General features: G+C 53.4%; 1 protein-coding gene across 2 annotated transcripts in view; it reads right to left on the minus strand.

Moving 5' to 3' along the window:
• The window catches only part of PIK3CA (phosphatidylinositol-4,5-bisphosphate 3-kinase catalytic subunit alpha), a 136,906-nt gene that overhangs the window by 79,751 nt on the left and 33,203 nt on the right, over positions 1–23,952 (minus strand). The window lies entirely within an intron of this gene.

Genomic DNA, 23,952 nt, shown 5'->3' on the forward strand with positions numbered 1-23,952 from the left:
TCTCCCAATACGGAACTATAAGAAAAAGAATTTACGGTAAGTAAACAAAATTCTCTTTTTCTTTATCGTTCCTATGGAAGACCCAGACATTGGGACGTCTCAAAGCAGTCCATGGGTGGGAATAAACAGAAAAACTGAGAAGTAGGCGGAGCCTAACTTCACAAATGGGAGACAGCCGCCTGAAGGATGCGTCTGCCCAAGCTCGCATCTGCCGAAGCATGAGCATGCACTTGGTAGTGCTTTGAAAAGGTATGCAGGCTAGTCCAAGTGGCAGCCTGACAGACTTGCTGAGCCGTAGCCTGGTGCCTGAAAGCCCAAGAGGCACCGACAGCTCTGGTCGAGTGTGCCTTGATCCCCGGCGGGGGAGGCACCTGAAAACACTGGTAGGCATCCGAAATGGTCGACCTAATCCAACGGGCTAAGGTCGGCTTAGAAGCAGAGAGGCCCTTACGCCGACCTGTGGTTAGCACATAAAGAGAGGTGCACCGCCTAAGAGCAGCGGTGCGAGACACATAGATCCGGAGCGCCCGCACCAGATCCAGAGTATGCAACGCTTTTTCAAAGCGATGAACAGGAGCCGGACAAAAGGAAGGTAAGGTAATGTCCTGGTTAAGGTGGAAAGGAGAAACCACCTTAGGGAGAAAGTCCGGAGTCGGACGGAGAACCACCTTGTCTTGATGAAAAATCAAAAAAAGGTGACTCCGAAGAGAGCGCAGCCAAATCAGAGACTCTCCTGAGGGAAGTTATGGCCACTAGAAAGACCACTTTCTGTGAAAGACGAAACAAAGAAACCTCCCTAAGAGGCTCAAAGGGGGGTTTCTGCAAAACCGTGAGAACCAAATTGAGGTCCCAGGGATCCAAGGGCCGCCGGTAAGGCGGAATGATGTGAGACGCACCTTGCATGAAGGTGCGGACCTGAGCCAGCCGGGCGATACGCCGCTGGAACAGCACTGACAGAGCCGAGACTTGTCCCTTGAGAGAGTTGAGGGACAGTCCCAGCTGCAGACCGGACTGTAGAAAAGACAGAAGGGTCGGCAAGGAAAAAGGCCAAGGAGGATGGCCGGAAGAGCGACTACAGGACAGGAAAATTTTCCAAGTCCTGTGATAGATCTTGGCAGAGGAAGACTTACGGGCCCGAGTCATAGTGGAGACGACTTCAGGGGGGATACCGGAAGCAGTCAGGATCCAGGACTCAAGAGCCACGCCGTCAATCTGAGAGCCGCAGAATTCTGGCGGAAAAACGGACCTTGTGAGAGAAGGTCTGGATGGTCCGAAAGATGCCACGGCACCTCTACGGACAGATGGAGCAGGTCTGGATACCAAGCTCGCCTGGGCCAGTCCGGAGCAATGAGGATGACTCGACGGCCCTCCATTCTGATCTTGCGCAGGACTCTGGGCAAGAGAGCTAGAGGGGGAAACACGTAGGACAGACGAAACTGGGACCAGTCTTGAACCAGAGCGTCCACGGCGAATGCCTGAGGATCGTGGGAGAGAGCCACGTAAACCGGAACCTTGTTGTTGTGACGGGATGCCATTAGGTCCACGTCCGGAGTGCCCCACTTGCGGCAGATTGACTGAAACACTGCCGGATGCAGGGACCACTCGCCACTGTCCACGGTTTGGCGGCTGAGATAATCTGCCTCCCAGTTTTCCACGCCTGGGATGTGGACTGCGGATATGGTGGACTTGGAGTCCTCCGTCCATTGAAGGATACGTTGTACCTCCAACATTGCCAGGCGGCTGTGTGTCCCGCCTTGGTGATTGATGTAGGCAACCGCTGTCGCGTTGTCTGACTGGACTCGGATGTGCTTGCCCGCCAATAGGTGGTGAAAAGCTAGGAGAGCCAGGAGCACGGCTCTGGTTTCCAGCACATTGATCGAGAGGGCTGACTCTGACGGAGTCCAAGTGCCCTGTGCTCGGTGGTGGAGACATACCACTCCCCAGCCGGATAGACTGGCATCCGTGGTGAGGATCACCCAGGACGGGGCCAGGAAGGAGCGTCCCTGAGACAGAGAGAGGGGCCGAAGCCACCACTGAAGAGAGCTCCTGGTCTGTGGCGACAGAGCCACTAACCTGTGCAAAGAGGAAGGCCGCTTGTCCCATCAGCAGAGAATGTCCAGCTGCAGTGGACGCAGATGGAACTGGGCAAAGGGAACAGCCTCCATTGACGCCACCATCTGACCCAGCACCTGCATCAGGTGCCTGATGGAATAACGGCGGGGCCTCAGCAGAGAGCGCACCGCCAGTTGGAGGGACTGCTGTTTGATCAAGGGCAACTTCACAAGTGCCGGCAGAGTTTCGAACTGCATCCCTAGGTACGTGAGCCTCTGGGTCGGAGTCAGAGTGGATTTGGGCAGATTGACCAGCCACCCGAATTGGGCTAGAGTGGCGAGAGTGAGCGAGACACTCCGCTGACAGTCTGCGCTGGATGAAGCCTTGACTAGAAGGTCGTCCAGGTAAGGAATCACTGCCAACCCCTGGAGGTGCAGAACCGCAACCACTGCTGCCATGACCTTGGTGAATACCCGAGGGGCCGTGGCTAACCCGATGGGGAGAGCCACGAATTGGAAATGTTCCTCTCCGATTGCAAAACGTAGCCAACGCTGGTGTGAAACTGCAATTGGCACATGGAGATAGGCATCTCTGATGTCGATGGATGCCAGGAACTCCCCTTGGGTCATTGAGGCAATGACTGACCGCAGAGACTCCATGCGAAAATGCCGCACCTGAACATGCTTGTTGAGAAGCTTGAGATCCAGGATGGGCCGGAAGGAACCGTCCTTTTTGGGGACTAGGAAGAGATTTGAGTAGAAACCTCTGAACCGTTCTCGGGCGGGAACCGGTTCAATTACTCCGTTGGCCTGCAAGGATGCCACGGCCTGAGAGAAGGCGGCGGCCTTGGAGCAGGGGGGAGTTGACAGAAAAAAATCTGTTTGGCGGGCTGGAAGAGAATTCTATCCTGTAGCCGTGGGAGATAATATCCCGCACCCACTGATCGGAGACGTGTTCAAACCACGCGTCGCCAAAGTGGGAGAGCCTGCCACCAACTAAGGACGTTGCTGGCGCGGACAGATAGTCAAGAGGAGGCTGCCTTAGTGGCAGCACCTCCTGCGGTCTTCTGTGGACGCGCCTTTGTGCGCCAGTTGGATTTTTGGTCCTTGGCTGAGTTAGTGGACGAGGCCGAGGGCTTAGAGGACGACCAGTTGGAGGAACGAAAGGAACGAAACCTCGACTGGTTCCTACCCTGGACAGGTTTCCTGGTTTTGGTTTGTGGCATGGAAGTACTCTTCCCGCCAGTAGCTTCCTTAATAATTTCATCCAGCTGTTCACCGAACTTTTTGAAGAAGCATCTGCCTTCCACTCTCGAAGCCACAAGATCCTGCGGATAGCGAGGGAATTAGCCGAAGCCACCGCAGTGCGGTGAGAAGCCTCCAGCATGGCAGACATGACATAGGATGAAAAAGCTGAAGCTTGGGAAGTTAAGGTAACCATTTCGGGCATAGATTCCCTGGCGAGGGAATGCATCTCCTCTAGAGAAGCAGAGATGGCTTTGAGAGCCCACACTGCTGCAAAAGATGGGGAGAACGAGGCCCCTGCCGCCTCATATACAGATTTGGCCAGAAGGTCAACCTGGCGGTCAGTGGAATCCTTAAGAGAGGTGCCATCAGCCACTGATTCAACGGTCCGGGCTGAGAGTCTAGACACCGGGGGGGTCTACCTTTGGTGAATGAGCCCACTCCTTGACCACCTCAGCTGGAAAGGGAAAACGGTCATCAGAACCACGCTTTGGGAAGCGTTTGTCAGGACAGGCCCTAGGCTTGGTCAGAGCGGCCTGAAAACTGGAGTGGTTAAAGAACACACTCTTTGTCCTCTTAGGCGAGGTAAACTGGTGCTTTTCTGCCAGAGAGGGTTGCTCTTCTGATACTGGCGGATTGAGGTCCAGTACAGAATTAATGGACGCAATCAAATCACTAACATCTGAGTCACTTTCGGACAGATCAATGGGGCACATGGAGTTAGCCTCCGAGCCCCCTCTAAAGGCATCCTCCTCGTCCCGCGAGTCAGCTTCTGAAACAGAGCCGCGGGACGAGGAAGGAGAGGGAGCCCTGCGTCTCCTCTTAGGAGGACGGGGTCTGGGACCAGATGATGAATGCTCTGTGAGCTCCGCTGATAGAGCCCTAGCAGCAGAGGCACCCTGTGAAGGGGGCTGATGCATGTTCAGCAAAGTCCTGGACAGCTGTCCCATGGAGTCGGCAAGAGACTGGGAGATAGACCTAGATAAGGATTCTACCCAAGCCGGGGGTTCAGCCACAGGAGCCGGAGCAGCCGGAGAGACCACTGGGGGTGCGAGTCCAGGCTGAGGCATTGTCAGGTTAGAGCAGGCATCACAATGTGGATAGGTGCTCGGTTCAGGCAGTAGGAGCTTACATGCAGTGCATAATGAATACAGCTTTGGAGCCTTGCTCCTCGTGTGAGACATGCTGCTGAAGTGGGGGCTTGCCAGAAAGACCCCCAGAGAGTATATACAGAGGTCCACAACTAGAGGTTGTGGCTTACCAGACCGCTGGAGCGGTGTTGTGTGCCCTCCAGATCCCGAAGCCCGGACCCCCAAGCACCTCAGCAGGGATGCTGCAGACCAGTGCTAATCGCAGAGAAAACGCTGAGAAAATGGCGCCGGAGCGAAGAGAGGGGGCGGGACCTACTCTGAGAGCGGGATCTGGAGGGCCAAAGAGACTTACAGGGGAGGAGACATGTACCCAGTGAGGAGTGTCCCTCCCCTGTGCAGAACGGCCGCTGGGCGGAGCCGCGCTGTCCCTCTGCATGAATGACATGCGAGGGCAGTGAAACCGAAAGTAGGCCTCCGGCGAAGCCGGGGTCTAAATTTGAGCGGTGCGGCCGGCGCGCAGGCACCATCGGCGCGGTTCTCAGGCGACAGCCAGAGAACCCGCCGGAAATGTCAGAAAACTCACTCAGCACACTCTCCCACAACAATAAAGTACAGGGACCCCCAATATATAAGCGTCTCAGGTACTTAGCTTGCTGAGACGCAGGGTTCCAAGTCCCTGGGGACGAGTGCTCCGGTCCAGCAGGATCCTGAAGGGCTGCGGATGGAGACCGGTCTCCTGCCAAGCATGGAGAACCGTGCTGGCTCCCACTTCAAGCCAGAGCCCAGGAGGGATGGTGAAGGAGCACGGCATGTAAGGCTCCAGCCTTGGAATCAACCTTAACAGCACCGCCGACACAGTGGGGTGAGAAGGGACATGCCGGGGGTCCAGACTTGGACCCGCTTTTCTTCAAACTCTTTCCAATAATGAAAAATCAGATGAGAATGCATGTGTGGATGTATGCCTCCTAACAAAGCGATAAACTGGCTAGATCTGGTTCTCCAGGGGGTGTATAGGCTCAGAGGGAGGAGCTACACTTTTGAGTGTAGTACTTTGTGTGTCCTCCGGAGGCAGAAGCTATACACCCAATGTCTGGGTCTCCCATAGGAACGATAAAGAAAAAACGGACGGGCCGCATGTAAAAACTTATGCAAAGGATGCGGTGTTTTCGCCGCATCCGTTGCATAGGTTTCACAGCTGGATTGAGCCGCACTGCTCAAACCGGATGTGTGAAAGTAGCCTAACTCTGTAAATAAAACAGATCCAGGCTTCAACATGTGGCCGGAGTGGGGCATCACCTGACCATCAGATAGCGGGACCACAGGGATGACAAGGGTCATTACATGGTAACGTGCGGTACATTCAGAAGCAAAAACTGAGTTAATAATGGTTTCAGACTGTTCTCTGAAGGCAGGCACAAAGATGAGTGAATGTATATTGTACATTGAACTATTCTCAATAGATTTCAATACAGTTTGATTTGTCAACGACACAAAATACGTTATTACTCGGTAACTTACGTTACACAAAAATAGACGTAAGTTACCAAGTAATAACATTGTATTTTGTATCGTTGACAAATCAAACTGTGTTGAAATCTATTAAGAATAGTTCAATGTTCAAATATACATTCACTCATTTTTGTGCCTGCCTTCAAAGAACAGACTGAAGCCATTATTAACTCAGTTTTTGGCTTCTGAACGTAACGTAAGTTACCATGGAATGACCCAAAACAGAACCAAGTGCAGTGGAAAGTGACTTATCAGGTGGGAGAGTGCAGGATTTATTTTTTTGTATGTATGTGTGTGTCTTTCACCACATGGGTAACTTTTAACCTCTGAAGAAGAAGGAAACCTGACTGCATACAGCTGCTGTGCCGGAAAAATTTATTTTTTAGGAATTTTCTCCATCAGTGCAGGTAAAATAAGCGGGAGGTAACCTGGATGAGAGTCCCTCCAGGAGGACGACGGCCGTTTCGACCTGCCAATCAGGCTTCTACGGGTACACCCGTAGATTGTGAGCCCCAATGGGGACATTGTTCCTGATGTATGTAAAGCGTTGCGGAATATGTTAGCGCTATATAAGATTTATTTTTTTTTTTAAAAATGAAATGTAACAGCGGTTTATGACAGGCGTTACAGCAGCATGGGGACATTACTATAAGATGTTGGCTGAGATTACTATATGATGCTGTTAATTGTGCAACAATATTACAAGGTGATAAAATGTATAAAAAAAAAAAAAAATTCAAAATAAAGTATGACATTTTTTGCCATTAAAAATTTAAAAAAAAAAAAAAAAAGTGATCCAAAAAAGGTGTATAGGGAAAAAAAACAAAAAAACAAAACACATGAAATCATTAAAAGAAGGGAATTTTGTTACTTACCGTAAATTCCTTTTCTTCTAGCTCCTATTGGGAGACCCAGACGATTGGGGGTGTATAGCACTGCCTCCGGAGGCCACACAAAGCATTACACTAAAAAGTGTAAGGCCCCTCCCCTTCTGGCTATACACCCCCAGTGGGATCACTGGCTCACCAGTTTTAGTGCAAAAGCAAGAAGGAGGAAAGCCAATAACTGGTTTAAACAAATTCACTCCGAAGTAACGTCGGAGAACTGAAAACCGTTCAACATGAACAACATGTGTACCCGAAAAACAACCAAAAATCCCGAAGGACAACAGGGCGGGTGCTGGGTCTCCCAATAGGAGCTAGAAGAAAAGGAATTTACGGTAAGTAACAAAATTCCCTTCTTCTTCGGCGCTCCATTGGGAGACCCAGACGATTGGGACGTCCAAAAGCTGTCCCTGGGTGGGTAAAGAAATACCTCATGTTAGAGCTGCAAAGACAGCCCTCCCCTACGGGGAGGCAACTGCCGCCTGCAGGACTCTTCTACCTAGGCTGGCGTCCGCCGAAGCATAGGTATGCACCTGATAATGTTTGATGAAAGTGTGCAGACTCGACCAGGTAGCTGCCTGGCACACCTGTTGAGCCGTAGCCTGGTGTCGTAATGCCCAGGACGCACCCACGGCTCTGGTAGAATGGGCCTTCAGCCCTGATGGAACCGGAAGCCCAGCAGAACGGTAGGCTTCAAGAATTGGTTCTTTGATCCATCGAGCCAGGGTGGCCTTGGAAGCCTGCGACCCTTTGCGCTTACCAGCGACAAGGACAAAGAGTGCATCCGAGCGGCGCAGGGGCGCCGTGCGGGAAATGTAGATTCTGAGTGCTCTCACCAGATCCAACAAATGCAGATCCTTTTCATACCGATGAACTGCATGCGGATAAAAAGAAGGCAAGGAGATATCCTGATTAAGATGAAAAGAGGATACCACCTTAGGGAGAAACTCCTGAATGGGGCGCAGCACTACCTTGTCCTGGTGGAACACCAGGAAAGGAGCTTTGCATGACAGCGCTGCTAGTTCAGACACTCTCCGAAGAGACGTGACCGCTACCAGAAAGGCCACTTTCTGTGAGAGTCGAGAAAGTGACACATCCCTCAGAGGCTCGAAAGGCGGCTTCTGGAGAGCAACAAGGACCTTGTTTAGATCCCACGGATCTAACGGCCGCCTGTACGGAGGTACGATATGACACACCCCCTGCAGGAACGTGCGCACCTGAGAAAGTCGTGCTAGACGCTTCTGAAAAAACACGGATAGTGCCGAGACTTGCCCTTTAAGGGAGCCGAGCGACAAGCCCTTTTCCAACCCAGATTGCAGGAAGGAAAGAAAGACAGGTAACGCGAATGGCCAGGGGGATACTCCTTGTGCAGAGCACCAGGATAAGAAAATATTCCACGTTCTGTGGTAGATCTTAGCAGAAGTGGACTTCCTAGCCTGTCTCATGGTGGCCACGACCCCTTGGGGTAATCCTGAAGACGCTAGGATCCAGGACTCAATGGCCACACAGTCAGGTTCAGGGCCGCAGAATTCCGATGGAAAAACGGCCCTTGGGACAGTAAGTCTGGACGGTCTGGTAGTGCCCACGGTTGGCCGACCGTGAGATGCCACAGATCCGGGTACCACGACCTCCTCGGCCAGTCTGGGGCGACGAGTATGACGCGGCCGCAATCGGATCTGATCTTGCGTAACACTCTGGGCAAGAGTGCCAGAGGTGGAAACACATAAGGGAGCCGGAACTGCGACCAATCTTGCACTAAGGCGTCTGCCGCCAGAGCTTTTTGACCGCGAGACCGCGCTATGAAGGTCGGGACCTTGTTGTTGTGCTGAGACGCCATTAGGTCGACGTCCGGCACCCCCCAGCGGCGGCAGATTTCCTGAAACACGTCCGGGTGAAGGGACCATTCCCCTGCGTCCATGCCCTGGCGACTGAGGAAGTCTGCTTCCCAGTTTTCTACGCCCGGGATGTGAACTGCTGATATGGTGGATGCTCTGTCCTCCACCCACAACAGAATCCGCCGGACTTCCTGGAAGGCTTGCCGACTGCGTGTCCCTCCCTGGTGGTTGATGTATGCCACCGCTGTGGAGTTGTCCGACTGAATTCGGATCTGCTTTCCTTCCAGCCACTGCTGGAAGGCTAATAGGGCAAGATACACTGCCCTGATTTCCAGAACATTGATCTGAAGCGTGGACTCCTGCTGAGTCCACGTCCCTTGAGCCCTGTGGTGGAGAAAAACTGCTCCCCACCCTGACAGACTCGCGTCTGTCGTGACCACTGCCCAGGATGGGGGCAGGAATGATCTTCCCTGTGATAATGAGGTGGGAAGAAGCCACCATTGCAGAGAGTCCTTGGCCGTCTGAGAAAGAGAGACTTTCCTGTCTAGGGAAGTTGTCTTCCCGTCCCATTGGCGGAGAATGTCCCATTGAAGTGGGCGCAGATGAAACTGCACGAACGGGACTGCCTCCATTGCTGCCACCATCTTCCCTAGGAAGTGCATGAGGCGCCTTAAGGGGTGCGACTGACCCTGAAGGAGAGACTGCACCCCTGTCTGTAGTGACCGCTGCTTGTCCAGCGGAAGCTTCACTATCGCTGAGAGAGTATGAAACTCCATGCCAAGATACGTTAGTGATTGAGTCGGTGCCAGGTTGGACTTTGAAAAGTTGATGATCCACCCGAAAGTCTGGAGAGTCTCCAGCGCAACATTCAGGCTGTGTTGGCATGCCTCTTGAGAGGGTGCTTTGACAAGTAGATCGTCTAAGTAAGGGATCACCGAGAATGCAAGACTGCTACCACTGCCGCCATGACCTTGGTGAAAACCCGTGGGGCTGTCGCCAGACCAAATGGCAGAGCTACGAACTGGAGATGGTCGTCTCCTATCACGAAACATAGAAAACGTTGGTGCTCTGTAGCAATTGGCACGTGGAGATAAGCATCCTTGATGTCTATTGATGCAAGGAAATCTCCTTGAGACATTGAGGCAATGACGGAGCGGAGGGATTCCATCCGGAACCGCCTGGCGTTCACATGCTTGTTGAGCAGCTTTAGGTCCAGAACAGGACGAAACGAGCCGTCCTTTTTTGGAACCACAAAGAGATTGGAGTAAAAACCTTGCCCTTGTTCCTGCAGAGGAACAGGGATCACCACTCCTTCTGCTTTTAGTGAGCACACCGCCTGCAGAAGGGCATCTGCTCGGTCGGGATGTGGGGAGGTTCTGAAGAACCGAGGCGGAGGACGAGAACTGAATTCTATCCTGTACCCGTGAGACAAAATGTCTGTTACCCACCGGTCTTTGACCTGTGGCAGCCAAATGTCGCAAAAGCGGGAGAGCCTGCCACCGACCGAGGATGCGGAGGGATGAGGCCGAAAGTCATGAGGCAGCCGCCTTGGAAGCGGTTCCTCCGGTTGCTTTCTTGGGGCGTGAATGAGCCCCCCAGGAATCTGAGCTCCTTTGCTCCTTCTGAGTCCCTTTGGACGAGGAGAATTGGGTCTTGCCGGAGCCTCGAAAGGACCGAAACCTCGACTGCCACTTCCTCTGTTGAGGTTTGCTAGATCTGGGCTGGGGTAAGGAGGAGTCCTTACCCTTGGATTGCTTAATGATTTCAGCCAATTGTTCACCAAACAGTCTATCTACAGATAGTGGCAAGCTGGTTAAACATTTTTTGGAAGCAGAATCCGCTTTCCATTCCTTTAACCACAAGGCTCTGCGCAAGACAACAGAGTTGGCAGACGCAATTGAGGTACGGCTTGTAGAGTCCAGGACAGCGTTGATAGCGTAAGTCGCAAACATTTGCGAGGTTAGGGACGCTACTCGCGGCACTGCTGGACATATGATAGAGTCCACCTGTGCCAGGCCAGCTGAAATAGCTTGGAGTGCCCACACGGCCGCGAATGCTGGAGCAAACGACGCGCCGATAGCTTCATAGACAGACTTTAACCAAAGGTCCATCTGTCTGTCATTGGCATCTTTAAGTGAAGCCCCATCTTCCACTGCAACTATGGATCTAGCCGCAAGTCTGGAGATTGGGGGGTCCACCTTTGGACACTGGGTCCAGCGTTTGACCACGTCAGGGGGAAAGGGATAACGTGTATCCTTAAGACGTTTGGAGAAACGCTTATCTGGGTAAGCATGGTGTTTCTGGACTGATTCTCTGAAGTCAGCGTGGTCCAGAAAAGTACTCAGTTTAGGCTTGGGATACCTGAAATGGAACTTCTCCTGCTGTGCAGCTGCCTCTTCTGCAGAAGGGGCAGGGGGAGAAATTTCCAATAGACTATTGATGGCCCCTATAAGGTCATTTACCATGGCGTCACCATCAGGAGTATCCAGATTGAGAGCGGTTTCAGGATTAGACTCCTGATCCCCCTCTCCTCTGTCTCATCATGTAGAGACTCTTCTCGCTGAGACCCTGATCCGCGTGATGACGTGGAGGGTCTCTCCCAGCGAGCACGCTTAGGCTGCCTGGGACTGTCATCTGAATCAGAGCCGTCAGGCTGAGATGCCTGGGACCCCCTCGAAGCACGGATTAACTCCAACTGAGGGGGACCGGGGAACATTGCCGCAGCAGTGTCCATGGACTGAGTAACTGGCCTGGCCTGCAAGGTCTCTAGGATTTTTGTCATAGTGACAGACATCCTGTCAGCAAAAACTGCAAACTCTGTCCCCGTCACCGGGACAGGGTTCACCGGCGACTCTGCCTGGGCCACTACCACCATAGACTCCGGCTGACGAAGTGGCACAGGGACCGAACATTGCACACAATGGGGGTCATTGTAACCTGCCGGTAGATCAGCCCCACAAGCGGCACAAGCAGCGCTCACAGCCTGTGTCTTGGCACCCTTGCGTTTTGCAGATGACATGTTGTCGTCTCCTCAGAGCAATTGGGGTATACAGCCAAGAAGCGACCTTACAGTGCAAAATATAGATATATATGGTACAGAGAAAAAAGTACACAAATATAACACTGTGGCACTAGTGGGGCCAGCACTTAAGTGCTGCTTACCGCCCGCTTAACGCGGGTGTGTGGTCGCCAGAAATCCCTTGTCTGGGTCTCCCAGAGCCTGTGTCCGTTCTCCAGCCAGACTGCATGTAGGAATGGCTGCCGGCGTCCTGTGGAGAGGGGCGGGCCCTGGGCGTGTGCAGACAAAGAGCGGGAAACCTGCGTCCCACTGTGCTCAGTGAGAGGGCTGGAGCATGTAAATAAGACTCCAGCCCTCGGCGCTGATTAAGCGTACAGCGTCTCTCCCTTGCCCTTATTGACAGGGTGGGGGCGGGAACGAAGCGGAGCTAGGCCGCAGAAGCCGGGGACTAAATTTATAAGCGACGCCGTCGTAAAAGCACGGTCGTCGCTAAGTCCCCGGCGCACTACAAGACGCAGCTGCGCCGCCGCTCTAGGGGCGGCCGGCGCAGTAGTCCCCAACACAAAGTCACTCAGAAAAACTGTAGTGACTGTAACCCCAGCGCGCAGCGCTACTGTCCCCGGCGCACTAGCACACCCAGCAAGTCTGGAGTGTGCGCGGCCTGTACATACGGGGACACAGAGTACCTTAATGTCGAAGGGCCTTGTCCCTGAACGGTACCCAGCTCCGTATCCAGCAGGTTCCATGGGTCTGTGGATGGAGCCCGGCCTCAGGGCTTGGGGGCCGGTAAGATCCTACTTCCTCAGAGCCCCTCAGGGGGATGGGGAAGGAAAACAGCATGTGGGCTCCAGCCTCCGTACCCGCAATGGGTACCTCAACCTTAACAAACACCGCCGACATAAAGTCGGGTGAGAAGGGAGCATGCTGGGGGCCCTAGTATGGGCCCTCTTTTCTTCCATCCGACATAGTCAGCAGCTGCTGCTGACTAAACAGTGGAGCTATGCGTGGATGTCTGACCTCCTTCGCACAAAGCAGAAAACTGGTGAGCCAGTGATCCCACTGGGGGTGTATAGCCAGAAGGGGAGGGGCCTTACACTTTTTAGTGTAATGCTTTGTGTGGCCTCCGGAGGCAGTGCTATACACCCCCAATCGTCTGGGTCTCCCAATGGAGCGCCGAAGAAATCTCACTTTGTCCTGCAAAGAATGCAGCCCCTCAATTTTTTTTTCTATATGCGGCCCACACACCCAGCTGAGTTTGAGAACCCCGCCCTAGGGGAACTATAAGTAAACAAAAATCAGAGAAAGTGCTGGAGTGGATAAGTCAACATTTGATGTTTATAGGTGCTGTCTACCCCCTTATAGGAACTTATTATACTCGGTCATACTGCATACGTATAGTCACATTTTTGTAACAAACGCACACTTCAGCAGCAACGATATATAACTATATCCAGCATAGAGTGATAAAATTTCCCCATGTGTTTACTTCCCACACCAAGGGATAGCTCCCATTTCAGGTGCAGGAGGTTCCACACAGCTGTCAAAACAGTGAGACAGCAGAGACCAATTTTTGCTGACACCAATCTCCTGGTCTTCCGCAAAGTTTTAATTACCAAAGTTAGAAAGAAAAAAATGAATAAATAAATCACACACGAACAACAACAACCACACACACTTTTTTTGTGTACTCACTGTAAAATCGCTTTCTCTTAGCCATCATTGGGGGACACAGCACCCACCCTGTTGCCCTGCGGGGCCTTGGTTCTCTCAGTACCTTATTTGGTTTTGACTCTTCTTTTCTCATGTTCCTCTGAGAACTTTTTTACTGCTTTTTTTTCTCCTACTGCTTGTGTACTAAAACTGAGACTGCCTGGCCCGGCCAGGGGGTGTATACTGCAGAGGAGGAGCTATGCTTTTGCATCTACTTAGTGTCCTCCTATGGATAGGCAGCATAGCCAAGTAGATGCAAAAGCATAGCTCCTCCTCTGCAGTATACACCCCCTGGCCGGGCCAGGCAGTCTCAGTTTTAGTACACAAGCAGTAGGAGAAAAAAGAAAAAGCAGTAAAAAAGTTCTCAGAGGAACATGAGAAAAGAAGAGTCAAAAGCAAATAAGGTACTGAGAGAACTAAGGCCCCGCAGGGCAACAGGGTGGGTGCTATGTCCCCCAATGATGGCTAAGAGAAAACGATTTTACAGTGAGTACACAAAGAAGGGAATTTTGTTACTTACCGTAAATTCCTTTTCTTCTAGCTCTTATTGGGAGACCCAGACGATTGGGTGTATAGCACTGCCTCCGGAGGCCACACAAAGCAATTACACTAAAAAGTGTAAGGCCCCTCCCCTTCTGGCTATACACCCCCAGTGGGATCACTGGCTCACCAGTTTTAGTGCAAAAGCAAGAAGGAGGAAAGCCAATAACTGGTTTAAACAAATTCACTCCGAGTAACATCGGAGAACTGAAAACCGTTCAACATGAACAACATGTGTACCCGCAAACAAACCAAAAATCCCGAAGGACAACAGGGCGGGTGCTGGGTCTCCCAATAAGAGCTAGAAGAAAAGGAATTTACGGTAAGTAACAAAATTCCCTTCTTCTTCGGCGCTCTATTGGGAGACCCAGACGATTGGGACGTCCAAAAGCTGTCCCTGGGTGGGTAAAGAAATACCTCATGTTAGAGCTGCAAGACAGCCCTCCCCTACGGGGAGGCAACTGCCGCCTGCAGGACTCTTCTACCTAGGCTGGCGTCCGCCGAAGCATAGGTATGCACCTGATAATGTTTGGTGAAAGTGTGCAGACTCGACCAGGTAGCTGCCTGGCACACCTGTTGAGCCGTAGCCTGGTGTCGCAATGCCCAGGACGCACCCACGGCTCTGGTAGAATGGGCCTTCAGCCCTGATGGAACCTGAAGCCCCGCAGAACGGTAGGCTTCAAGAATTGGTTCTTTGATCCATCGAGCCAGGGTGGCCTTAGAAGCCTGCGACCCTTTGCGCTTACCAGCGACAAGGACAAAGAGTGCATCCGAACGGCGCAGGGGCGCTGTGCGGGAAATGTAGATTCTGAGTGCTCTCACCAGATCTAACAAATGTAAATCCTTCTCATACCGATGAACTGCATGAGGACAAAACGAAGGCAAAGAGATATCCTGATTAAGATGAAAAGAGGATACCACCTTCGGGAGAAACTCCTGAATGGGGCGCAGCACTACCTTGTCCTGGTGGAAGACCAGGAAGGGAGCCTTGGAAGACAACGCTGCTAGCTCAGACACTCTCCGAAGAGATGTGATCGCTACCAGAAAAGCCACTTTCTGTGATAGTCTAGAAAGTGAAACCTCCTTCAGAGGCTCGAAGGGCGGCTTCTGGAGGGCAACTAGTACCCTGTTCAGATCCCATGGATCTAACGGCCGCTTGTACGGGGGAACTATATGGCAAACCCCCTGTAGGAACGTGCGCACCTTAGAAAGTCGTGCTAGACGCTTCTGAAAAAAGACGGAAAGCGCCGAGACTTGCCCTTTAAGGGAGCCGAGCGACAAACCTTTTTCTAACCCAGATTGGAGGAAAGAAAGAAGGGTAGGTAATGCAAATGGCCAGGGAGACACTCTCTGAGCAGAGCACCAGGATAAGAATATCCTCCACGTTCTGTGGTAGATCTTAGCAGACGTGGGCTTTCTAGCCTGTCTCATGGTGGCAACGACCCCTTGGGATAAGCCTGAAGACGCTAGGATCCAGGACTCAATGGCCACGCAGTCAGGTTGAGGGCCGCAGAATTCCGATGGAAAAACGGCCCTTGGGACAGTAAGTCTGGTCGGTCTGGTAGTGCCCACGGTTGGCCGACCGTGAGATGCCACAGATCCGGATACCACGCCCTCCTCGGCCAGTCTGGAGCGACGAGTATGACGCGGCTGCAGTCGGATCTGATCTTGCGTAGCACTCTGGGCAAGAGTGCCAGAGGTGGAAACACATAAGGGAGCCGGAACTGCGACCAATCTTGCACTAGGGCGTCTGCTGCTAGAGCTCTTTGATCGCGAGACCGTGCCATGAAGGTTGGGACCTTGTTGTTGTGCCGGGACGCCATTAGGTCGACGTCCGGCCTTCCCCATCGGCGACAGATTTCCTGAAACACGTCCGGGTGAAGGGACCATTCCCCTGCGTCCATGCCCTGGCGACTGAGGAAGTCTGCTTCCCAGTTTTCTACGCCGGGGATGTGAACTGCGGATATGGTGGAGGCCGTGGCTTCCACCCACATCATAATGCGCCGGACTTCCTGGAAGGCTTGCCGACTGCGAGTCCCTCCTTGGTGATTGATGTATGCCACCGCTGTGGAGTTGTCCGATTGAATTCGGATCTGCTTCCCTTCCAGCCACTGCTGGAAGGCTAGTAGGGCAAGAAACACTGCTCCGATTTCCAGAACATTGATCTGAAGGCTGGACTCCTGCTGAGTCCACGTACCCTGAGCCCTGTGGTGGAGAAACACTGCTCCCCACCCTGACAGACTCGCGTCTGTCGTGACCACCGCCCAGGACGGTGGTAGGAAGGATCTTCCCTGTGATAATGAGGTGGAAAGGAGCCACCACTGCAGAGAGTCCTTGGCCGTCTGGGAAAGAGAGACTTTCCTGTCCAGGGATGTCGACTTCCCGTCCCATTGGCGGAGAATGTCCCATTGAAGTGGACGCAGATGAAACTGCGCAAACGGAACCGCCTCTATTGCCGCCACAATCTTCCCGAGGAAGTGCATGAGGCGTCTTAAGGAGTGCGACTGACTTTGAAGGAGAGCCTGCACCCCTGTCTGTAGTGACCGCTGCTTGCTCAGCGGAAGCTTCACTATCGCTGAGAGAGTATGAAACTCCATGCCAAGATACGTTAGTGATTGGGTCGGTGACAGATTTGACTTTGGGAAGTTGATGATCCACCCGAACACCTGGAGAGTCTCCAGTGCAAAATTCAGGCTGAGTTGGCATGCCTCCTGAGAGGGTGCCTTGACCAGTAGATCGTCCAAGTAAGGGATCACAGAGTGTCCGTGAGAGTGCAAGACTGCTACCACTGCTGCCATGATCTTGGTGAACACCCGGGGGGCTGTCGCCAGACCAAATGGCAGAGCCACGAACTGAAGATGTTCGTCTCCTATCACGAAGCGCAGAAAGCGTTGGTGCTCCGTAGCAATCGGCACGTGGAGATAAGCATCTTTGATGTCTATTGATGCTAGGAAATCTCCTTGGGACATTGAGGCAATGACTGAGCGGAGGGATTCCATCCGGAACCGCCTGGCGTTCACATGCTTGTTGAGCAGTTTTAGGTCCAGAACAGGACGGAAGGAGCCGTCCTTTTTTGGAACCACAAAGAGATTGGAGTAAAATCCTCGCCCCCGTTCCAGAGGGGGGACAGGGATCACGACTCCTTCTGCTCTTAGAGAGTCCACCGCCTGCAGCAGGGCATCTGCTCGGTTGGGGTGTGGGGAGGTTCTGAAGAACCGAAGTGGAGGCCGAGAACTGAACTCGATTCTGTACCCGCGAGACAAAATGTCTGTTACCCACCGGTCTTTGACCTGTGACAGCCAAATGTCGCAAAAGCGGGAGAGCCTGCCACCGACCGAGGATGCGGAGGGAGGAGGCCGAAAGTCATGAGGTAGCCGCCTTGGAAGCGGTACCTCCATTTGCTTTCCTGGGGCGTGAGTGAGCCCGCCAGGAATCTGAGCTCCCTTGTCCTTTCTGAGTCCCTTTGGACGAGGAGAATTGGGGCTTGCCCGAGCCTCGAAAGGACCGAAACCTCGACTGCCACTTTCTGTTGAGGTTTACTTGCTCTGGGCTGTGGCAAGGAAGAGTCCTTACCCTTGGACTGTTTTATGATTTCAGCCAATGGCTCACCAAACAGTCTGTCTCTAGATAATGGCAAGCTGGTTAAGCATTTTTTGGAACCAGCATCTGCTTTCCAGTCCTTTAACCATAAGGCTCTGCGCAAAACCACAGAATTGGCGGCCGCCATGGAGGTACGGCTCGTAGATTCTAGGACAGCATTGATAGCATAGGTCGCAAACGCAGACATTTGCGAAGTTAGGGACGCCACCTGTGGCACTGCTGGATGCATGATAGCATCCACCTGTGCTAAACCAGCTGAAATAGCTTGTAGTGCCCACACGGCCGCGAATGCTGGAGCAAACGACGCGCCGATAGCTTCATAGACAGATTTCAACCAAAGGTCCATCTGTCTGTCGTTGGCATCTTTAAGTGAAGCGCCATCCTCTACTGCGACTATGGATCTAGCCGCAAGCTTGGAAATTGGGGGATCCACCTTTGGGCACTGGGTCCAGCGTTTGGCCACTTCAGAGGGAAAAGGATAACGGGTATCCTTAGAACGTTTAGAGAAACGCTTGTCTGGATGAGCGTCGTGCTTCTGGATTGATTCTCTGAAGTCAGAGTGGTCCAAAAAAGCACTTAATTTACGCTTGGGATACAGGAAATGGAACTTCTCCTGCTGTGCAGCTGCCTCCTCTGCTGAAGGAGCTGGGGGAGAAATATCCAACAGTCTATTAATCGCCGATATAAGGTCATTAACCATGGCGTCACCATCAGGGGCATCCAGATTGAGAGGGGTCTCAGGATTAGAATCCTGATCACCGTCCTCAGTCTCATCACAGAGAGACTCTTCTCGCTGAGACCCTGAGCAGTGTGATGACGTCGAGGGTCTTTCCCAGCGAGCTCGCTTAGGCTGCCTGGGACTGTCATCTGAGTCAGAGACTTCAGCTTGTGATGCTTGAGACCCCCTTGAAGTACGGATTAGTTCCAACTGAGGGGGACCAGAGAGCATAGCCACAGCAGTGTCCATGGTCTGAGGAACTGGCCTGGCCTGCAAGGTCTCCAGGATTTTTGTCATAGCCTCAGACATTTTATCAGCAAACACTGCAAAGTCTGTCCCCGTCACCGGGGCAGGGTTCACAGGCGTCTCTGCCTGGGCTACCACCACAATAGGCTCTGGCTGACGAAGTGCCACTGGGACTGAACATTGCACACAATGTGAATCATTGGAGCCTGCCGGTAGATCAGCCCCACATGCAGTACAAACAGTGCACACAGCCCGTGCCTTGGCAGCCTTGCGTTTTGCGGATGACATGTTGCTGCCTCCTCAGAGCAGTACAGGGTGTCCAGCCAAGAAGCGACCTTACAGTGCAACTAAATATATATATGGTACCAAGAAAAAAGTACACTAATATATCACTGAGGCACTAGTGGGGCCAGCACTACTGTGCAGCTTACCGCCCGCTTAGGAGCGGTGTGTGGTCGCCAGAAATCCCTCTAGTCTGGGTCTCCCAGAGCCTGCTGCCTTTCCCCAGCCAGACCGCATGTGTAATGGCTGCCGGCGTCCTTGTGGAGAGGGGGGGCGGGCCCTGGGCGTACACCGACGAAGAGCGGGAAGTCTGCTTCCCCCTGTGCCTAGTAAGAGGGCTGGAGCATGTAAATAAAGCTCCAGCCCTCGGCGCTGCCATTGAGCAGCGTCTCTCCCCTACCCTGATTGACAGGGTGGGGGCGGGAACGAAGCGGCGCTAGGCCGCAGAAGCCAGGGGCTAAAGTTAGAAACGCCGCCGCCGTAAAAGCGCGGTCGGCGCAAAGCCCCCGGCGCACCACAAGTCGCAGCTGCGCCGCCGCTCCAGGAGCGGTCGGCGCAGTAGTTCCCAACACACAACGTCACTCAGCAAAGCTGCAGTGACCTAACCCCCAGCGTACAGCGCCACTATCCCCGGCGCACTACAACGCTCAGCAAGCCCTGAGAGTGTCCGTGCCTGCCGGGGACACAGAGTACCTGAAAGTTGCAGGGCCTTGTCCCTGAACGGCACTCCCGCTCCCAATCCAGCAGGTTCTATGGGTCTGTGGATGGAGCCCGGCCCCAGGGCTTGGGGGCCGGCAAGATCCCACTTCCACAGAGCCCTCCAGGGGATGTGGAAGGAAAACAGCATGTGGGCTCCAGCCTCTGTACCAGCAATAGGTACCTCAACCTTACAAGCACCACCGCAGGTGAGAAGGGAGCATGCTGGGGGCCCTATATGGGCCCTCTTTTCTTCCATCCGATAGAGCCAGCAGCTACTGCTGACTACAAACAGTGGAGCTATGCGTGGATGTCTGACCTCCTTCGCACAAAGCAGAAAACTGGTGAGCCAGTGATCCCACTGGGGGTGTATAGCCAGAAGGGGAGGGGCCTTACACTTTTTAGTGTAATTGCTTTGTGTGGCCTCCGGAGGCAGTGCTATACACCCAATCGTCTGGGTCTCCCAATAGAGCGCCGAAGAAAATCCGTTTTTCTCTGACGCCTCATTGGGGGACAGGACCATGGGACGTCCTAAAGCAGTCCATGGGTGGGAAACATAAAAGAAGACAACACAACCCAAGGACTAGGAACCAGTCCCAGACAGCCTGGAGCGCCTACTGAGAGAGGTGCTCTACTGCCGTTTGCAGAATTTTCCTACCCAGATTTGCCTCAGTTGAAACCTGGGTATGGACTCTGTGATGCTTTGAAAAAGTATGTAGGCTAGACCAGGTCGCAGCCTTACACACCTGTTCCACTGAAGCCTGATGCCGAATGGCCCACGAAGCGCCAACTGCTCGCGTGGAATGAGCCCGCAGCCCACTAGGAATGGGCTTGAGTTGCAGGCGGTAGACTTCCTGGATCGCAGAGCGAATCCAGCGAGTCAGAGTCGCCTTTGAAGCTGCCTGTCCCTTCTTAGGCCCCTCAGGAATGACGAACAAAGAGTCAGTTTTCCTAAAGGGGGCTGTCCTGGATATGTAATATCTGAGAGCTCTGACTAGGTCTAACGAATGCAGAGACCTTTCCACCCTATGAACCGGATGTGGACAAAAAGGAAGGCAGAACAATGTCCTCGTTCAAATGAAACGGGGTAAGAACCTTTGGAAGGAAATCCGGAAGGGGGCGCAGAACCACCTTGTCCTGGTGAAAGATCAGGAAAGGCTTGCGGCAAGAGGAGTGCTGCTAGCTCCGAAACCAGTCTGATGGACGTAATTGGCACCAGGAATGTTACCTTCCAGGACAGAAGAGCAAGGGAGGATTCCTTGAGGGGGTTCAAAGGGAGACCTCTGGAGACCGTCCAGAACGAGGTTGAGGTCCCATGGGTCCAGCGGCCTTTTGTACGGGGGAACTAGATGGGAAACGCCCTGGAGGAAGGTCTTGACTTGCGGTTTTTGAGCCAGGCGGCATTGGTAGAAGATTGAGAGCACTGAGACCTGCCCTTTAAGGGAACTGAGAGCCAACCCCGCTTGCAAGCCAGACTGTAGAAAGTCGAGAATTCTGGGGATGGCCAGAGGCATAGGCTGGACGTTAGTTTCTCTGCACCATGAAAGGAAGATTTTCCACGTACGGTGGTAAATGCGGGATGAAGCAGGCTTTCGGGCGCTGATCATGGTGGAAATAACCGCGGGGGAAAATCCCGCTCTTGTTAATACCTAGGTCTCAATGGCCATGCCGTCAGCTTCAGGGCTCTGGAGTTCTGATGGGAAATGGGCCCTTGGGTTAGCAAGTCTGGGATGTCTGGAAAGCGCCACTGTGCGTCTGAGCATTTGTACTAATTCGGCGTACCAGGCGCGCCTGGGCCAGTCCGGTGCTATCAGTATCACCGGGTCTCCCTCTGCCTTGATCTTCCTGATCACCCGCGGCAGCAGGGGTAGAGGTGGAAATATGCAAGGCAGGCGAAAGTGGTGCCAGGAGCAGACTAGAGCATCCGCGCCGATGGACTGCGGGTCGCGTGACCTGGCTATGAACGCGGGTACCTTTGCATTCAACCTTGAGGCCATTAGGTCCATGTCTGGAGTGCCCCAGCGAGTGCAGATGTGTAGAAACACATCTGGGTGGAGAGACCATTCTCCGGCGGCCAGGCCTTGGCGACTTAGAAAGTCTGCTGCCCAGTTCTCTACCCCCAATATGTGTACCGCTGATATCACTGATCCCGTCGATTCGGCCCAGCTGAGGATCTTGTGGGCCTCGAGATAAGCCGCTTTGCTGCGGGTGCCCCCCCTGCCGAGTGATATAGGCTACAGCTGTCGCATTTTCCAATTGGACTCAAATCTGATGACCCGCTAACAGAGGGAAGAAGGCTCTGAGCGTGAGGAAGATCGCGCGGAGTTCCAGGATGTTGATGGGTAGGAAAGACTCCTGGGGCGTCCAACGTCCTTGAGCAGTGTGGTGCCGATACACTGCTCCCCAGCCTAGGAGGCTGGCGTCCGTGGTCAGGACCAGCCAGTTCACTGGGAGAAAGGATCTCCCCTTCGATAGGGATCAGGACTGAAGCCACCACAGTGGAGTGCGTACCTGACTGAAGGCGTCAGGTGAAGATGTCTTTCCAGGGAGAAGGGGCTCTTGTCCCAGGCCGCTAGAAGGGCTAGCTGCAGTGGGCGGAGGTGCAGTTGAGCAAAAGGATACTGCTTCCATAGCCGCCACCATCCTGCCGAGCACTTTCATGCTGAATCGAATGGAGCGAGACGGAGGACGTAGAAGGCAACGTACCGCTCGTTGAAGAGCGATCGCCTTGTCCTGAGGGAGAAGGATCAAGCCCCGACAGGTATCCAGGGACATGCCCAGGAAGGTGATGGATCGTGATGGGACCGGGGATGATTTGTCCAGATTCACTAGCCACCCTAAGCGGGATAGGGTGTCCACAGTGATCTGTACGCTGGTTGAGCAGTCGCGGAAGGAGGGGGCCTTGATGAGGAGGTCGTCCAAGTAAGGGAGAACGACCACTCCCCTGGCGTGAAGGATGCTCATGGCGGCCGCCATGACTTTGGTGAAGACCCTTGGTGCGGTGGCAAGGCCGAAGGGTAGAGCTACGAATTGAAAGTGGGAGTATTGAATTGCAAAGCGGAGGAACTTTTGGTGATCTGGGGCGATGGGTATGTGCAGGTACGCGTCCTTGATGTCTATAGATGCGAGGAATTCCCCTTCGACCATGGATGCAATAATGGACCTTAGGGACTCCATTCTGAATCTCCGTACGTGCACATGTTTGTTCAGGTGTTTGAGGTCCACGATGGGTCAAACTGACCCATCCTTTTTGTGGATCACAAAGAGGTTGGAATAAAAACCCCCGAACTTCTCGTCGTCTGGGACAGGTATTATCACTCCTGCTGTTAGAACAGACTCAGGGGTCGGGTCCGAAATTCTATGTGGTAACCGGAAGACACAAGGTCTCGCACCCATTTGTCGTCTGAGGCGGCAGCCCAGATGTGTTGAAAGAGCCGCAGTCGACCTCCTACAATGAGTGTGTCTTCCGGGGCGCCGAAGGAGTTATGAGGGGAAAAACGTTGTGGCCGAGTCTCCCTAGTCCTGGACTGTTTTGGTCTAGGCTGCCCTGCGTAGTCCGCGGCTGGTGGCGTGGACAGCACGGGGTGTCGACCAACCAAATGAGTTCCTAAAGGAGCGGAACGAGGACTGTGGACGTCTAGTGAAGGACGTCCTGGACTTCAGCTGGGGGAGGGAGGTACTCTTTCCTCCCGTGACGTCAGAAATGAGCTTGTCCAGACGTTCGCCAAACAATCAGTCTGGAAAAAAGGGGGAGGCCCGTGAGAGACTTCTTGGAGGCAGAGTCCGCTCGCCATTGTCTGAGCCAGAGAGCTCTACGGATGGCTATGGTATTTGAGGCGGCAAACGCTGTAAAGATAGCAGCGTCCATGGAGGCCTGTATGAGGTACTCCGCCGCAGCGGCAATTTGAGCTGTTACCTCTGTGAAGGTATGAGTGAACTGGGATTCCTCAAGCGAAGTGTTAAGGGATTCTGCCCAGACAGAGATCGCCTTTGCAACCCACACAGAGACAAAGGAGGGCGAGAGGGAGGAACCCGCAGCCTCAAAAGCAGAGCGGGCGAGGTGCTCCACCTGTCTGTCTGTCGGGTCCTTGATGGAGGAGCCATCGGGTAAAGACAGGAACGTCTTTGTGGTAAGGCGGGAGACCGGGGGTGGGGGGGTGGGGTGGGATTCGACCGAGGACTGATCGGCCCAGTCCTTAGGGGCAGGTGAGGCAAAAAGGGTACCGGGACTCCATGAGTTTTCGGTTACCGAAGCGCCTGTCAGGCTTCTCCCTTTGCTTTGTGAGGATATCCTGAAACGCTGGGTGATCAGCGAAAACCTGTTGGGGTTTCCTTGCCCTCTTAAAAGGAGACCGCATGGTCAGTGATAGTGGATGGGGGATCCTCCACATGCAGAGTTTGGTTGATTGCTGCTATAAGGGAGTCTATTGCAGTTTGATCATCTGGGGAGGCTGAAACCAAGGAATCATCCTGGTACAAACAGCATTCTCCCTCCTCCAGCTCTTCAGAAGCCGTGGAGCGTGTGG

Source organism: Anomaloglossus baeobatrachus, chromosome 3, assembly GCF_048569485.1.
Source record: "Anomaloglossus baeobatrachus isolate aAnoBae1 chromosome 3, aAnoBae1.hap1, whole genome shotgun sequence".
Lineage (NCBI taxonomy): Eukaryota > Metazoa > Chordata > Amphibia > Anura > Aromobatidae > Anomaloglossus > Anomaloglossus baeobatrachus.